A 19,079-nucleotide genomic window follows, 5' to 3' on the forward strand; every position below is an offset into this window, starting at 1 on the left:
GTGTTTCCTCGCCCCCTTTTTACGCTGTGTACAGATCTACCTTGTCCTCTTGCTTACTGCTTTTCTCTTTTTCCTTCAGTTCTCTTATTACAGCTTCTATTTTCTTTTTGTTCAGCAGTTAGCCTACTGTTAGAAGACACTGAAAACATTTTTAGTATTAAAAATCCTGAGTAGTATGGAGTTTGCTGTGTCTTTTAATGTGGTTATTGTAAAAGTGGGAGGAGAAAGGGGGGTCAATGAACACTTCTACCTTTAATTGTTCACACAGTTAGGGTGACTTTGGGAGGCATAGTATCACTGCTGAGTGTCAGATGCAGCTGGTCAGAGAGTTTTGCCTCTACTGCTGGCAGAAGTCTGGAAGAGGGAAAAAAAAAAGGTATAGGCACATTGCCTCATTATGAACTTTCTCCCTCCTGTGTGTCCATCCACCTTTCAGAGCAACCGAGTCCAAGTGGACTTTAGAAGTTTTTTAAAGTCTCTGTTTCATGAGCTAGCAGCTCTGGGAAGTGTATACATTGCTAGTAATCAAACTTAAAAAAAAATTTCTTCACATAAAATTATCCTTGATTGCAGTTACTTGTAAAGATCTGTCTTATCATCCTTTTTGAATATATGTATACCGAGAGGTGTGTCTGAGAACTATACTATCTGAGAATAACATGGTTTTCTTAAAAAAAAAAAATTTTCCCATACTTACAGCTATGTGTAAAAGTAACAGGTAGGATGGGGAAATAAGAAAAGCACTGTGTCACTAAAGGAATGTGGTTGTCTAAGGACTTTCTGAAGGCCCTGCTATTGCTTCCATGGGTATTATGGTATTTTTCAGATAACACTTGCTATACTGGTTCAGAAGTGTGCGTGTATCTATATACCCCTGGTGTCACAGCCATGTTTATAATCTCTGGCATCAGTGAGATTTTATCTGGCTGCTATACTGTCACAGTATAAGTACAATGATACCGCTAGTGCAAGAACTTCCTGAAAAGCCTGTCCTTTTTCAGCCCTAACATGTTTGTAGGGATAATAGTGCTTTTGTGCATATCTGCCTTAAATATTAGAAAACATGGGAAAACTTGACCCAGTAGAAGTAAACACCATTTATAATTTCCTTGTCAGAGATTTTTGGTAGCCTGCACCCCTACATTAGATGTTTTTTGTTTGTTTGTTTGTTTTTGACTTGAAGCCATTTTGTTCTTTTCCTCCTTCAAAGTCAGGACTGTAAGGCTGACTGAATTGTTCAGTGTCGAATCCCCACACTCTGTCAAGAGCAATGAGGCAGTTACTGACCATGCTCAAACCACCTCTCCCTATTTATAGTCCTCTGTGGTTTTAAGTGTTCTGACTTTCACTGGACTCTCACAACTTTTCTCCTATTTTCTTTGTAATTTTGATTTTTTTTTTTTGTATACGTTACATACCAAGGTACAGTGGAAGAGAGCTATTTGCTGCTAGCTCTCAAGGGTTCAAGAATTAGACCTGGATGACCTGGGAGATGTCAGGTGAACAGCAAAATGTCCATCTTGTAGCACTATAGACTGATAATGGGAAAGCCAGCCAGAATTGTCAGTCAGTGATAGTTGAAAGTACCTTTTGTTCAACAGTGGGTTTTTTTGTTTATTTAGTAATATGCTAGACTGCATGGTAGTTAAGCAACTGTTAGGAGAAATCACTGAGGTTTCCCTGTAATGGAGAGACTCTTCAAGAGACAGCATGAGATGGATGAGCACATAATGAAGAACAGCTACCTCTCTCCCAAGTTAAGCTGTCCTTGGTTGTGAATTGTGGTCGTCTGCAGCCTCAGCAGCCTCTGAAATTTCTAGAAAATCATAAAGAAGGCCTTCTGAGCTCCAAGACGCTTATAAATTGCCATTCTTTTTCAGATTGGTGCTCTTCAGTTTTTCATGTCTCTCAGATAAATGCTTTCTGTCGTGATCTCTTGCCTGCAAGTTCAGCTTTTTTGTAGGCTTGGAGGGGCAGAACAATTCCATCTTTCTCCTTCAGCAGGATTTAACTGTAGTGTATTTTGAAACACATGCTTATTTTGCCAATGCTCTTTGAAGGCTACACTTGACATGGATAATTTCAAAGCTAGGATAGCTTTTCACATAGTTGAATGTGAATTAATTCACCGTTTGGGTTTTTTCCAATTTTTTTCCCTCTTTTTTGATGCTGATAATAGGATATGTTTAAACCAGGTTCTCCATTTCTGGTGGACTGAATTTGTATTATCTATTATAATAAAGAACAGAGCATGACACTTAATTTAGCTTTAAATGTGAATGTTGTGTATGTTGCTTAATTAGAACTGAAGTAAGGAAATGAGAGATGGCAATGTATCCTTTCACTGAAACATCTCTTCCCTTTTCTATAGTAGATTGTCTTCTCTAGGAGTGTGTAAAGGTAGTGGCAACACACAGCCTTTAGGGTCCATGTGAAACACCTGGTCTCTGTATGCAAACAGGCTTATAACAGGAATGTAATTGATGAGATAAAAATATTTCTGACTAACTACTTTTTCTTTAGTCCTAAATCAATCAACACAGAGTCTGGTTTAGTTCAGAAACCTTACTTTAACATTTGTGAACATGCCCATACTTCCTGCAGTCCAGTTGTTTAATGTATTTTCTAGTTTCCAACTGCTTTTTCTGGTCTGGATGTACACTTGTTTGTAACAAAATGTCACAGATTGTTAATTTGTAGGAAATTGACATATCAAAAGGTATGTGTAAGTAAAGAGGGTTTTAATACTCGGGGTTTCAGAAGAGTGTCTCATAGCATCTTCTGAAATCTCTCACTGGTCCATTTTAGTAAAAGCTGTATGTCTACTCTCTGCAGTCTGGGAAGTTTCATGAATAAATGAACTGGATTCTTACAGTTTCCAAAAATGACTTTTTGGAACTGTATGTGGAAGAGCAGACACTTTCCTGAACATGGGTCTTTCCTTGAAGAAATAGACACCTAAATTGTTGCGGTGGAGCTGGAGAAGACAGCTGACTGTTGAAGAATGAAGAAGGGAATAAAGTGAAAGAAGATCATCTGACATGGATCCAAATCTTGATCACACAGCAGGAACCTGGGTGCCAGTCATTAGAAAGATATGCCAATGTTCTTAACATCTTGACTGCTGACAAAAGAGTAAGGAAGATGCTCTCTTCTTCTTTGTTAAAAGCTGGCACTTCCAGGAGTGCAGTGCTTCAAGCACTAGAGTGTTTATTTAAACTGAAGCAAGAAGGGAAAAAATATGCTTTGGAATCGACTACGTTGTTCTAAATGTGTTGGATTTGGAAGTGAGCATTGTATGCCAGATCTAGTGTTCGTTATGGCCATAAACTTAAAAATATACAGTTTACTTGCTCTTCCTAAGTGGGCTGTCCTGCATAGGAGAAAACAGTTTGATGTGTGTGTACTTCAAATATTTCTGCTCTGCTTAGATTTTCTTTGTAGCAACTGTTTTTTTCTTGGTTAGTTTCTACATTGCCTGCCTTGCTGAATGAATCTTCATCATGTTTCAGGTTTGCCTGAAAGCATATTTCTCCCTTATTTTGTTATTTAGTGCTGTGTTTGCAAGGACTTTATGTGAAATAGTGTACTTCATGTGCTTCAGAGCTTGAAGGCAGAATTTTATGGCTGGACAACAAAATTATACTCTTTGCACACTGAATTTCTGTAATATGTAGTTAGCGTAAGGATTTACTTAGAGTTAGTCGACTTACTCAGAAAATGTCTCACATTTTGAATTTGTGGGTTAGGAAACAATTGCAGAGTTTTTCAGGATCTACACCATAAATTCAAATGTTTTTTTGTTTTCCTTACTAGAGAAGGAGACTGGTTTCAGTTTACATTTGTAGTAATTCTCAGTCCCTACTTGATTGTTTCATAGAGGTGAAAAGAGTTGGGGCGCTTATATTGCCCTGTCACTGATGCCTGTGCTGCTGTGGTTTCCATGTTATCCCTTCCTCACATACTGTAGTCTGCTGCTTGATTTTAATGCACAGCACTGTGGTAAAAAAGACTTGGCATCTGCAGAGGGATGAGGAGATCACCTTTCCTTATTCCTGCTCACTGGGTGGCTTATTTACAGGCAGGATTCTTCTGGGGCATCTCCTGTCAGAACCATGAGATATCAGAACGCTGGACTGAAATTGCCATTCATTACATCATCTGTGAATTGGCTAATTTTGACATGTAGGTAGTTAAAAAATTATTAGAGTCAGAGAAGTCACGACCTCAACTTTTCATCATCTGCATTGGTTTGTGTCCCAGTTTGAAAGTGAAGAAGGTATAGGAAGTTTTAATTGTACCTGTGTGATTTATCCTCAGTCAGCTCTTTAATTTCTTCTGGCTGTCTGAGGTTTCCGACATGCTGTAAATTTCTCCAACTTTTTCATTATCTGCAATTTCTTTATGACTCATGAATCGGAGTGGAGAGAGAGTGTGGATTTACAGCAGAGATAAACATGTCCATAAAGTCTGTATCTGTGTCAGTAATTGTACTGCTGTCAGTGACTGTCCTGTTTTACAGGTCTCTCTTGGGAGAAGAACAGACTTTGCTACCAGTGTCAGAGAAGTGTTCTCTTTGATTTGCATTAACGTGCCAGAAGATTAGGTTCTGATAGTGAGATGGAAATTAGGACTGGACCTTAGCTGCTATTGTTTTTTTTTTAAGTAAGTGGGTGTGTAATTGAGTTGCCCTCTATGTGCAAAGTAAAAAAAAAAAAAGGTCCAGACTGTTCTTACATACAAAATCAGGACTTTTTACTGATGATATTAAATGTGATACTACCCATATGCATAAATTGTGCATCGCTACTGTAAAACAAATGCTGTATCTAGGGAACTGTCATATGTAGAAAAAATACTGCATGGATCCTTAGGGTGTTCTGTGTCTGCTGGTGAAGCAGAAAAAATATTTCTCTAAGTGTCAGGTTGCCTTCTTCTGCCTCCCTTACTATGAGGGGAAATGCTATTATGGAATCCAATGGTGAATACTAATACTAGCCTCTAGGCATTAATGACTGCTTGCTGCAGAAGGAGGTTTATACTGTTGGAGTTTGAGAAAAGGGGAAAAATCTCTAAAGCTTGCTTAAATGTGCCAAAAGTTCAAATTCCCACAATTTCTGCTTGCTTTTATTTTATATTTGATGCCTGTTCATACTTGTGTCCATAGAATCTCCTTTTGTTAGATTTTGTTTGGGTTGGATTTTTTTTTTATCTGACTCTACTGATTTTTTTTTTTTGTCAAAGAAAGTAATAATTTTCTCTCAATTATTTTTAAACATTCAAAGTGACTGTGAGAACATGTTTCCATGAGTCAAGTATGCAGTGAGACCCCAAGATGCAGTTGGCTAGGTTTTTTTCTAAGTCATCTGAGCACCTTTTTCAGAAGGGAGATTAATGTATATAGTGTAAATTCTGTGATTGCATAGGTAGCTTTTGAATGTGCATAGATGCAGCAGAGTTATAAGTGCTAGGATGACGTCTGCCATTGCATGGTTGTTATCTCTTGACCCCCATGTTAAAATACAAAGGGGAGTTTTTTGAGTGTTACAGTGTCCATCTAGGTCGTGTAACTGAGTTTCCAAAATTACATATAAGGACCACATGCTTAGTGGCCCAATAGCTGGCAGATAACTAAACTCTTAAAACTGCTGTTAATCTTGATGTGATGATCAGTGAAGTAGCAAGCTACTGCTAAGTTACTATGAGATGCTTTTTACCGGATTTTTAATAAAATCTCTTTTTTTCCTTTTCTTTCCTTCTTATCTACATCCCCATAACTAGGTTGTGGATCTGGTTTATTAAATGAAACATCACCTCTGACAGGTACTTCAACCACAGCATTCCTTACCTTATTACAAAAATAAAAATAATTAAAAACAACCCAACCAAACAAAACCAAAAACAAAACCCACAGCTTTTGTACTATACTTTTTTACTCCTTTCCAGTAATGCCTCTTCTGAAAGTCCCTTTTGGCTGCTATAGTTTGTTTGGTAGTAGGAAGAAATGCTGCAATATTTTGATTCCTTCTGGAAAAGTGTGGTCAAGATCTTGTTGATAGAGTGAAGGTTTATCTAGGTACTTCTGTGGTTAAGAGAAGGGAATTAGGGGGGGAAGTGTTAGTATGGAAGCAGGAGTCTGGATAATTTGGAGACTAACTGACTGAAATCATTGGTCTGATGAATCACCATTAGCTTTTGCAGAATCTTTTTGCTGGTCAAAGCAGTAATTTGTGCTTTGTGGGAACACCTGTAATATTAGCACTGGTGAGCCAAGCAGTGGAACACATGCAGCCACAGGTGGTTATGCAGTCTCAGTTCTAAGAGGTTTTTCAGACCTGACTGAAAAAAGCTTTAAGCAACATGATCAGACTTTGTAATTGACCCTTCTTTGAGTAGGAGACCTCCTGAGCCCTTGCAACCTGGATCGATGAGTGATTTGATGATTCTGTGATGTAGGATCCTTTCTGGAAGTAATCTCAATCAATGCCTTCGTTCCCCAGTCTCAGCTGTACACAGCATTAGATGATTCAGCTTGTGAGCTCTGAGCAGGAGATCCCAGGTGCAACTCTATGGTCTGTCTCCATGTGAGTGGCCTGATTTGGAGTAAGAAACTTAAGGATTCTTTTATCACAGCAGTGGCTTTCATGCTTTTGGGGAATGATGAAATAGACTTTTGCATTCTTCCATCCACAGAGCCGATGATGAGTCCATGCAGCTTGTGCTGGGGAGCCTGTTTTTCTGTGTAGGGCAATACAGACTGTTCAGTATCCTTCTTAGAGGAAGGGAGTGGTCCTCAGCATATACAGAGGTTCTGTTTGTCTCAGCTGAGATGAACAGTGAAACCACTATCATGTGTCTAGACAAACATGGGGTCAATGGGGTTTGACTGAAGAGCTTTTAGCCACAGAAGTGAAGGAATGGGCTGTCACATTAAAGCATTTCTACCTGCCACATGCTTGGCACAGAAAGAAACATGACTACAAACAAAATGTTCTTACATTATACTGTCAGAAGCCTATTTTTTGCTACTCTCATTCTGACAGGATAACTTGTAGACTACTGTCAGTGGAGGAATTGAGGATGGGGAAAAGTTTGATCAAGCATAAGGTTATGTGCATTTTTCTATTATGGTTTAAAAACACAAAAATGCTAAACAAATCTCAGGAAGTGCTCTGGCATGGACTCTCAAACCTTTACAGATAGACTTTATTATTTTTAAATTCTTCTGCCATCCATGCCTTTATTTAATTAAAAATTTTATACTTCTCCTGTGTTAATAGAACATCTCTTCTATATTTCCAAATACTGGAAAGATTATCCTTTTATCACCTGTCAGAAATGTTTTCCTATAAATTTTGATTCCTGGCAGAAATGAAGAGAGAACATTTTTCCTCAGTACAGGTAGCTGGACCTATTTGCAGAGCAGCATCTGATCCTAGTGGAAATTGCACTGGAGTGTGACTTTGGAGACTTTGCTTCAGTTCCTGTCACTACTGCTATTCTGCTTGGTGGGTTTAATTGCCTTCTCACTTGTCCCTCCCTATTTCCCCAGCTGCAAGGTGGAGCTCATGGAAACTTTCTTTTGCAAAACGTTGGAAAAATCTTTTAAAGTAAAAAACCCCACCAGCATATAAGGCCTTTATCATTAAGTATCCTATCCTGTACGGTGTTTGTTGCTGTACCCTGCTTGCTGCTATTATGTGCCACAGGAAGGCGGCATTAGAATATTGTGTATTTCATCAGTAGAAGTAAAATGAGACTGTGGTGATGAAAGAGATTCTAGCATCAAATGCTTTTCAGCCTGAGGCTCAAGCAAGGTAACTAAGAAAAGCAAGTCCATTCTCATCCGTTTACAGACATCGTGTATAAATACTTGCATGCAGCATAAAGGTTAAAAACCATTAGTATATATTCATACTAACAGCAGGGATTTACTTTTTTGGGGTCATATTTGCCCTGTTAATTCAGAGGCAGTTGAGTTACTCATTATGTAAGGATCAGTCTCACTGTTTTGTTCAGCCAGCATTTTTCCTTTGAGAAGAGAAATAAGAATCATAGAATATTCTGAGTTGGAAGGACCCATCAGGATCATCGAGTTCAACTTCTGTTCCTGTGTAGGGCACCTCAAGAATCACACCGTGTGCCTGAGAGCATCACCCAAACGCTTCTTGAACTCAGGCAGGCTTGGTGCTGTGACCACTTCCCTGGGGAGCTTGTTCCAAGTTCTCATCTGCCCTCTGGGTGAAAAACCTTTTCCTAACCTGAACCTCCCCTGATTCAACTTTCTAAGTGTTCTTAAAACTGTATTTGTCAAATAGACTGAACATGTGTTGTTGGGGTACTGATACATTCCTTCTCAGTTTTCTCTGTTTTGGATCAGGTGGTAACACATGCCATGTGAAAAAATCTCAGCATTTTGTTGCTTTACTGAGTGTCTTTGGTTGTTCCGAGCATGAAGTCTTCTGTGAGATCAATAATGAACTTGCCACCTTATCTCTTGTAGCTCTGAACATCCCTCCTGTATAATGTTGCTAGACTGAGTCTAAAAGTATCTCTTATTGCCTCATTAACTTGTGAGCATTAGAACAAGATAAAAATGCCCTAAAGTCTCTTATCTGATGATTGTTGTAACCTTCTGAGTGCCATTAGTTTAAGTTTGCAATCAAATGCTTCCCTTGAGTATAAGGAGCACTGATTAAATCTGAAGTGTCTCCCGAGGCTTTTACAGCTGTCATGGGGGTGGTGGCTGCCTCTTTCCAAAAGGAAAAGGAGGGGCTGGAGGTCCCGGTGGGGCAGCCACTCTGCAGACCTCCACGTGGCTGCCCCAGCTGTTCCGCTTTGCCTAATGAATTGTTTTACAAGGAGAGGCTGGATATTGTCATCTCAAGCTGCCTTCCCTAGGGACTGAAGCCAGCCTGATAATGACTAATGTTAGTGATAGTAATTGAAGTGTGATGGCTCTCCAGGGACTTGCACACACGCAGAGCTGTCAGGCACTTGTGGCTGGTACAGTCCCATGAATATCTCAGAAATGCTTTTTAATTGCTTGACTTCCATAACTAGTTCCCATATATCTCCTGCAGAAACATACATTTTATGGGGGGAGGGAAAAGAAGCTGAGAACTCTGCTATGACCCTTGGTTTACACATGTACTTTACTGCCCTGATGTGTTTCTAATGAGGATGGCTGTGTGTTCTTGTTCCCCTCGGGTCTTGGTCTGGATCTGCTTCGTGTCTCTACACAGGCATATGCAACTGATTGCACCTGAACATACTTTTTGTTTTATGTCTAAGCCCTGGCTTCTGCCTTACTGATCTTTGATTCATAGAGGTTGTACTTGGTTCAGAAAGAAAGCAATGACTTTATTTCAGAATATCAAAGAATCACTGGTGTTAATAGCATGGAACTAGTGATAGCTATTTGCATTTTGTTAGGCATTGAAAACTGGAGGTAACATGTTGTAAAAATATAGCGTATCAATGTATCCCAGCACAAACTGGAGCTTCTGTTCATGAGCTTTTGGGGGTTCAGGAAAGAGAAGTGACCAGTCTTCATAAAGCAGTGAATTTTTTTTCATGAAAATTGTCTCTTTTAGAAATGCATTGTTGGATGTATCAGTGTGCTCAAGATAAAAATAGGTGGAATAGGGAACTTTACTCCTGGCTTCCAGAACAGCCTTTTTGTGTAGGGGGTACCTGCTTTGGGTTTGATTGTTCTGTTAGGTTTTTGTTTTTTTTAATGTGCTGTATTGGGATTGGCGGAAGAAATTAATTGGATTAAATGAATGTTTTCTGCCAGTAATAGTGTAGATTGCAACATTGTATCAAATCAGGAAACAACTTTATATCAGGACCATGAGAATTGCATGCTCAGAGTGGTATTGCTGTAGTATCTTGCCACCAAGAGTAGACCCTGTGGGTGTGAAGAGCTGCTCACTGTTCTGCACAATTGCCCTCCTGCAGAGGAGCAGCAGGCAGAGGGAGTTTTCTTGCAAACCCTTCTCAACAGCAGTTAGTGTACAACCTGCAACATAAAGCTTCTCTAGTGTTATTGATTGAAAAATTACCAATTTTTACATTTTTATGTAATATTTCTTCAGGAGCTTGTTACATTTCACAATATAATGGCATATGATTTTTAAAGAATATGTTGAGTGCATGAAAGCTAATATTTCTCCCCAGCCATATCCATTAGTCTAATAATGTAAAAATTCACCTCCTTGTAAATTTTGCTTTGCCTTTATTTTCTCTTACCATTTTCTTTAGACTGATTTAATTATTATTCTTCTCTTTTTAAAAATTATTTTCTATACAATGTTTTCATTAAATAAATCTAACTTAAATGGGTATAAAAGGGCCTCTGATGTATTAGTTAGATCTGGTGTGATATTGTATTGGACTGAGACCTCTTATGGCTCACTTTGCTTCTTCTGAGGCTGATCTTTTCTGAGAGTTTAGAGTGAAAATAACAGGTCTCTCTCTGTCTTGGTACTGGCACAGACAGAAGAAGAATGAAATTCATGCTGCCACCACCTGAGGAAGCTGTGAGGAGAGTGGATTTATTTATGAGTGACCAAGAGAGGGAGCTTGCAAAAGAGATAAGAAAGGGAAGACCTTGGCAAATGGAAAACACTCTTCATCCTAGCTGTTAAATGTGCTCAGGAGTATACATTCACCAGATACCTAACAATTGCATAATACTGAAAGATAAATGGGTAGACTGTAAGTGTAAGTAAGTGTAGACTTTTCTGGTTTCAGGCCTAGGGACTTAGAAGAGATCTTAGAAGAGAAGAATTTAAAGAGAGCCTTTCTCCAACTCTTCCAGAGTATCCTGAAAGGCCACTCTAGGAAATGGAGCCTGTAAATGAGACCCAGCCTGAGGAAAGAGGTAGAGTTTAGAAGGCCTCAAGAAAAATTTTGATCATGGTACTGGGAGGCTTCTTTGAATTTATTTCTTGCTTGAATTGCCTTCTTTAAAGACTGTCTTTTTTCAGAAAAAAAATAAACTCCATCTCACTAAAATGAATAGTGATGACAATTTACTACATACCTATTGAGTACTTTGCTATTAAAATCCAACTCTTGAACCTAATGTCAATTTGTCTTGGTGCTGAGGCATTTTGAATTGTCTCCATATATACAGGAGGGTTTTGCTGTGTCTTTCTGAATTCTAGCTGGAGAGCAAAAAAATAAGGGTGCTGAATGCCATTGCCAGCAGAGTAAACATACTACCTGATATTCATTGCAAGTTTGTTCTTCACCTCCTCCCTCCATTGAAGCACTGGCTCTTAGAAATTTATTTTGGTAATAAAACATTACTTTATACTTGCCTATGAAAGTGTGTTTGAAGGCTTTTTGTGGATTCTTTAAAGTGTCCAAGAGATTGTTGTTCACTGCTGTTCACTGCAAACTTATACCATAATTAAACCTGGTAAATTAACATGCAGAAAGTTAGGCTCTTAAAATGTGGAACCAAACCTGTTGTTGAGTACTGTATTTCAGTTGTTAGTCCCAAAATATTATGTGTTGATGGGTTTTGGTTCTGAAAAAATGGGCGGGTTTATTCTTGCAGAAATTTTTGGTCTCAATGAGTAGAAGATAAACTTGTGTTTACTGCTTTTTTTCTAAGTCTTGACAGTAAAGCTAAAGGATATAGTTCAGTTATTTTCTATGGTTTATCTTACAGCTTTTTACTGTAATTTGGGAGATGTGAGTGGAATGCTACATGCTGTGTACGTAGGGATTTTCAGTTTATAATTGAATTTTGAGGAGATATTTTTATTGTTCAGTTGCTAAAACAAAATCATAAGAGTGGAGGTAATTGAAAGGTGTCTAATAACCAGTTAAGCAGATTTCACTTGCCTGTTGTTTTGAACATTGTGGTAGTGAAAGCTGGTGAAGCTTACCATAATAGAGTTCAGCAGAATATATTTTGTGTAGAAATTACATTTATAGGGTACTTCCATATGGGGAGCTTTCTGTGCTACAAGGCAAATATCCGCATATTGTTTAAGCTGCACGAAGTGCTCATGATTTTGGTGTCAGAGTAAACTGTCACGTAAAATCTGGCATTCTAGGTATTTGGTGATATTTTATGAACATTTCTATTATAAATAATATAAATCTTCCTTTAAGTCTTTGCGTATCTCTAAAACCTATTGTTACATTTTAAAGCTTTCTAGGTTCAGCAGCAATTCAACAAGTATTAGCTCCCATTTTCTTCAGTTTAAGATGGGACTTTACTTTCTCCTCTAGGGTTTAACCTCTGTTCTACTGAACCATGTAAAATCAGATTTGGTCAGTATGGAGAGGAATCTGTGAAGAGCCCTAAGGGTTTCAAGCGTTTCCATTAGCAGCGCTGGTGCCCTTCTCCCGCTGGGTTGCTGAACTGTTATCCTGTGATAGCTCTAGAGGGCTCTCTGCTGTTGGAAATGTTACATTTTCAATGAGGTACATTACGAAGGTCTTAATAACCTGTTGGTCATTAAAGAGCTAACACTTTTTTCTTTTCTTTTTCTTTTTTTTTTCTTTTAATCTTTTTTGTTTATTTGTTTTTGCTAATGCTAATCTCGTTGTCATCAGCAAAATTCAGCATATGCAATTAGGATCTAATTTTCTCCATTGTGGATTGGGAATTCTTGTTCTTATTCTGAACTGTGTTCTGCTCTGGGGGTAAATCGCTGCCACTTAATTTACAACACCTAAGTAGGGTAGGAAGTGAGTTTTGTGTATACACTCAGTATAGTTCCTTGTATAAGTCACTAGAGGTATGATGTCAGCACTGAAAATATGTGCAAGAAAGAAAACAAACTACTCTTTCTTTTAACCACTGGTGTAGCAGCCTTGGAAGTATATGAGCATTGTTACTGGAGCATTAGAAATAAATGCCTAAGATGGATGACTAGATGAGGCAGGATGAAAATATGAACAGTATTTTTCAGCAGAGTAACAGGCATATATCATCAAGTTGTATCAAATGGCATTTACAAAGGAAGGAATACCTATGTAATACCTATGGGTTTATTTCCAAACTCTTCCTTTGGGTGTTACACAGGGAAAGGAATCCCAGTTCTGCCTTGGTGGATGTGCAATATTGTGCTGGGTTCAGCTGGGTTTTCTGTATCAGACTTGTTTACGTTAATATTGACTTTAAAATTGTTAGCTTGAAAATGGGTCAAGCAGTTGAAGACTGTATTGCTGTGTTCCCTGTTCTAATACTACATTAGATTCTTTTATGGTATTATAAGTTTTCTTTCCCATGTGCATGGTTCTGTGCTTACAATGCATTGCATAAGAGAAGCTGATGGCTTGGGAAGGTGGCTGGTGATATTTGGGGGAGTTGTCATGCAAGATAAGAATGGAAGGCAGTTGGGTATGTATGCCCTAGCATAATCAGTGGTGTGTAATAATGTCAATGCAATTCCCAATATCTTAAACATAGCCAAGAAGAAACATCTACTGAAATGAATGACAACAGTTCATATCTCCTGGAGAATTTGTCTTTGGTTTCAGAAAGCCAATGGTGCATTGCTTTCACTCAGATGTGTTTTGAAAGCTGTGAAGATATATCCAGAAGTAACACCTCTGCAGACTGAGAATTGCTGCAGTGCCATTGTAGCTTACGTTCTCTGACGTGTTTGGGCAGCTTGAGTAGGACGGCTGTTATGAATGGTTCTGCAGTTTCTGTAGGATAAGGACCTTATGCATAGAGGAGTGAAAATAATGTTGAGTTTGATGCTCAGTGAGCTCCCCAGTAAAAACATGCATGGGTGTCCTCCTTTATCTGCTCTGTGATGAGTTCTGTCTTGTGTACTCTGCAAAGCCCTTGGTTGAAATCACCAGTGCAAGTTTACTGCTTATGGGAGAAAAGGTGAAGTATGGCTAGATCCAGGAAGGGAACAGGTTGTTTTATTTTCACTGGTAGCATTTTCAGTTCCCCAAGCAATGAGGGCTGGAGGAACTATCCATTTGAGAGCCACATCTTGATTAGATGTTTGGGCCTGTTGTAAAATCCTGTAATGTCTGCCAGTTGTGCCAGTGGGGAAATCCTCCTTATGCAGTGGAGGAAAGGCATTGAGAAATCTTTTTTGTAAATACTGAAGTTTTTCCCTTCCTTTAGGAACCGTTCTTCATAGTAGGAAAAATATGCTGTATTACTTTTCTCTGCATAAAACACAAACTAATAACAATTATGCTATTTATTACTTCTTGGGGTAGTGAAAAGATGCTTCCACCAGGTTTTGTTTCTCCATGCCATCCCTGACTTTCAGACACTTGCAACCCACAAGTGCTGGTCATAGATGAATTCAAATGCTCATTCCTTTTAGCACTTGGATGTCTTTATTGCATATACTGCATCTTTTCATGTCTGACCACTGTAATTTGAGAGGAAATTGCATCTTTTTTCTGTTTATTATTTAAGCATGTGGGTTATATTAGTTGAGTTAAAGTGAGGACTTAATTTTGGTTTTAATACACTTTTGCAAGTGGGGGTCTTAAGCAAATTGTGGTATGCAACTATTGAGTTTGTGGTTGTAAATTCAGAGGGTAACCAGACTTGTAGCCAGTTTACTAGTATGCTACAGTTTAAGTAGTTTACTACTTAAGAATTAAGATTATTCTTTGAAATATATTTTCAAGTAATTGTAAATTACTTGAAATAATGTATGTGACATACAATATAGTGGTATGGCATCTGCATTCTCCATTATTTGTGCTTTGACTTGTTAGTTTTGAATATTTTCCTAGTCAGTTAATAATCAGATCAGACTACAGAAGTCACTGAACAAAATGTCTGATAATGGTGTCTCGGAATTAGTGTTAAAGAAATGCTCTCAGTATGTTTAAACATGCTTCTGTCAATATCCCATGTACATTGTTAAACTGTCCATTGTACATTGTTAAACTGTCAGTTTTAAGATCTAAACAACTCAGGAAAAAATTAAGAATTTGCTTACGGCTATCGCATCTGCTTGGGGGACATGATCTTTATTCAGAGGATTTGCATATACAATCCCTATGTTTACATCCCAGTTGAGCTGTTCAGAAACGTCACTAAATGCAGAGGGAGATACAGTGAAAGTTATTTGACACAAATTTGTATGGAGAAGAAAAAGGAAATAAAGACTTTTAGTCTTCCGTTCCAAGTTGTTTTATAGTTAAGTAACTACAGTGGGTGAAGCTCGGGTGAATATGGGTTTCAGAGATCACTACACAGCTGAAAGGGATAAAATGAAAGTGTTTTGCACCAGTGGTGGCACTGAACCTTCAGAGGCCTGCACATGAGCTTTATATTATTTGAAGTTGTATCCTAATTGCCTTGCAGTATGTTAGGAACTTCAAGGTGTGTTTTTACTTCAAGGTCTGCGTTTTACTGAGTTCTTAATTTCTCTGTTGAAAGCAATAGAGAAGTGATTTTTTGTGTGTGTGTTTTTCTTTGGTTTTTTGTTTGTTTGTTGGTTGTTGTTGTTAGCTGTTTCCATACTCTGGTAGCCCAGCAGCATCACTGAGCTTCTGTGTCTAAGTTCTAAGTTTGAAAGTACAGTGGTGGTGTTTGTTGCATTTTAAACCCAGTTTAGTTAAAATGATTATAGCAAAAACTAATGTATAGATTCTAACAGTCTGCACTTTTCAAAAAGCTGAACTTTATATGTAAATGTATATATTGTTACCTGGCTGTTATTTGCAGCACTATTCCAAATGTGTTACTGGAACATTTGAAAATGTCCTTTTAAATTTTTTTTTCTGATTTTGACCCAGTTTCACCACATCACCTGCTCCTTTTAGGGAACTTCATTCAGCCAGTCCACATCCTGAGCCATGGTGATGGTAATTCTTTAGTTGCAGAGGGTGCTGATGCCTGCTGTCTGAAGAGCTGGCTTGCAAATGCTTGTATGAGGTTCTGGCCCTAAATCCATCGATCATGACAGTGTAGTGCATTTCCCAGGCTGAAGTTGCAAAGTCCCTGGTCTCTGGGTTGCCTGCTGCTTCCCTGTTAGAATTCAGAAAGCGAGACCCACAGCACCCCTGTCTTTCATGAATGGAATTCAAAAAGACACTTACATTTCCATAAATAAATTAGGAATTCAGTGGCTTCTTCCGGCTAATCAGGGCAGGCTGATAAACCTTGCTAGCTGTTTAATAAATGAATTGTGACTGATTACCTATTAATATGGACGCCTCAGGAATTCACCCTAGGGGAAGCAGAGCAGTGAAATAGAGAGGGGCATGGCCCCCTGGGAAATCAGGGCTTCATGTTTGCAGCTTAAATATCTCTGTGAAGTATCAATAAGGAGGTAATTGAATTTTGAACACAAACATGAGCGCCGGATGGATGAAGGAGAGGGGGGCTCTGATCATCTCTTCATGCCCCTTCATACTCCCCTCCCCTTTCCCTTAGAGACCACTCTAGTGAAGATAGATGCTAAATCCATTAAATAAAGATTAGACTGTCGTGGTAGAAAATGGCAGCTTAGCTAGATCCCTGGGCAAACTGGGACCTTTAGCAATACAGAAAATTAAAATATACATTTTTAACAAGTGTGCTGTCGACACAGTAATAATGACTGTGTGGCTTGTGGGGTTTGCACACCTTTCATTTCTGCTTTTGTTTGGTTATATCACTTGCTCTTGTTTTGAAACCAGCCTCCTTGGTCTCTCTGAAGCAGAGAAGACTTAGGGGAAAGAAGTTTGGATTTTTTCCCCACCTTGCTTTCTGTCTTAAGCACTTTTTGTTGGCTCTTATGCTTGTAATATAGAAATATAGAAGATAAGTACTCTTGTATTTGAATATGGAGATAATTAACTTTGGCTCCCTCATGCTCAGTCATCTGTCCTGAAAATTAGTTGGAAATAGTCTAGAGGAAGCATACAGGTGAAAGTAGAGAGTGAAATGTAAATGTGATCAGGCTTTTTTTCAGGGTTTAGTCTGTAAGAACATAGCTTTGGGTTTTTGTTTACTCCAGATCAATTTTTGAGTTCTACCACTATGGGAAAAGTTAGTATAGGGGTGTGCATTGTAAAATGCCAGTGTTCTTTTTTGTCATGCAGTGAGATGTAGAAGCACAGCTGAAGTGGCCTTTAATGGGTTACTGTCTTCCTTTATAATATTGTCCTAGACATAGAATGTGATCAGGCCTTCTTCACAACTTTACATGCCCAGTCCTTGGTTGCAGAAAAGTAAGCAGGTCCTCCTGTTTAGAATCATAGAATAGGCTGGGTTGGAAGGGACCTCAGAGATCATCGAGTCCAACCCTTGATCAACTACCGCCACAGTCACTAGACTATGGCACTGAGTGCCATATCGGGTCGCTTTTTAAATGTCTCCAGGGACGAAGAGTCCACCACCTCCCCAGACAGCCCGTTCCAATGTCTGATCACCCTTTCCGTGAAAAAATTCTTTCTAATAGCCAATCTGAACTTCCCCCGGCACAATTTAAGACCATGCCCTCTTGTCTTACTGAGAGTTGCCTGGGAAAAGAGACCAACCCCCGCCTGGCTCCATCCTCCTTTCAGGTAGTTGTAGAGAGAGTTTATTGCAGGCAGAATGTTATCTGCTTCTACAAGTATGGGACCAATTGCCATAATAGAGAAACTGCTCATCTTTTTCCAAGTAAGATGATCATTCTGCAAAACAAAACCCAAAGTTGCTTTTTTTTTTTTTTCTTTTTTAAACAAGAAAAGAGTCTAAACTAATGTGTTCCTTGGGAAAATTGCTGTTCCTTCTAGATTTTTTTTCTTCAGCTAGTTTTGAGAAAGCAAAAAGAAAACCAAAGCATTTATGCTTTGCTGAATTATGGTGGACTGAGACAGTAGTAACGTGGGGGCTTCTGTGTATTCTTCCATGATATCTCACTGATAACACTCCTTTATCCAGGATCCTCTCAATTTGTAGAAGTACTTCCTGGAAAACCCTTGATGTTGCATCCCCAGCTTCAGCTGCTAAAAACTGAGCCCAGTATCATTATCTTTGGTTTAGGAAGAACAGAAGTAGATATTATGACATGCAAGAAAAGTACTAATACACGCAGGTCCATTCCAGAGACAGTAGTGAGTGAATGGGGATGTTGCCTTCCGCTAACTCAGAGCTGCCACAGACGTGGAAGAGGCTTTCCATCTGTTTCCCAAACTATCATCTTCCACATTCCACCAGTTTGTTCACTTAGCTTTTGTCAGAGGGTTTTTTCCTGCCGTGTTTCTAGCAAGAAAAAAATTTTTACTCTGGCTCAGCCTTGAGGGTTCTGTATGTGGTGTTAGCACCAAATTGAAAATGAACAGGTACCACCCCTTAGCTAAACTGCAGTAATTAATGTGTATGTGCTGTAGCCTGTCTCAGTGTAAGAAGCCAGATCTCAAGCTTGCTCTGGTAAAGATTGACTACAGCATTGCGTTTACCTTTGGCCAAGTATGTTGATCATGGGGTTATTATTTCATAGGACTTCCTGGCCTTTGTCCCCTTGCAAGGGGACAGCTCCTCTCCTGCACCCCACCTCTGTCTTTCTCTCCATTTCTCAGTCTGCAAACTATTTATAACTTACCGAGGTTCCTTTAGCCTTGGCTGGTCCCTTTCAAAAAAGTCAACAGTACCATGACAGCTTTTGTCCTTGTTTCTCTCATACTTACTGGCATCCTTAGCCTTACTGTATCACCTGTCCCTCTGCCTGTTTTGAAGATTTTTCTGCTCTCTTCTGTCTGCATGCAAACTTTGTTTTCTGAGCTCAAGGGTCTTCCTTTGTGTGTCTGCAATTAAAAGGAGACTCTTGCTAGTTTGTTCTCTAGCTTCTTCTGAAAGCAGGCATGTGCCAGGAACCTCACAGGCTTATGGCTTTCCACATATTAAGGCACTTAGTGATGCAGCATTTTAATTAAATTAACCAGAATTTGTAAATTGTAGATAGACAGATTTTCCAGATCATCTCAATATGAGCTTTTAGAGTGATCAACACTCTGCTGGTGTTTAATCCAGCAGACTGCCATATGGACTGTTGAAGAGCAGAATATCTGTTTATTAACAATTGTTGTTTTTTCACGTCAGCAAGTACAATTTTCGTATTTGAGGACCTGGGAGTTCAATCTGTTGC

General features: G+C 38.9%; 1 protein-coding gene across 3 annotated transcripts in view; it reads left to right on the plus strand.

Moving 5' to 3' along the window:
• The window catches only part of LIN52 (lin-52 DREAM MuvB core complex component), a 42,229-nt gene that overhangs the window by 5,632 nt on the left and 17,518 nt on the right, over nucleotides 1-19,079 (plus strand). The window lies entirely within an intron of this gene.

This window comes from Calypte anna, chromosome 5A (genome assembly GCF_003957555.1).
Source record: "Calypte anna isolate BGI_N300 chromosome 5A, bCalAnn1_v1.p, whole genome shotgun sequence".
NCBI classification, from domain to species: Eukaryota; Metazoa; Chordata; class Aves; order Apodiformes; family Trochilidae; genus Calypte; species Calypte anna.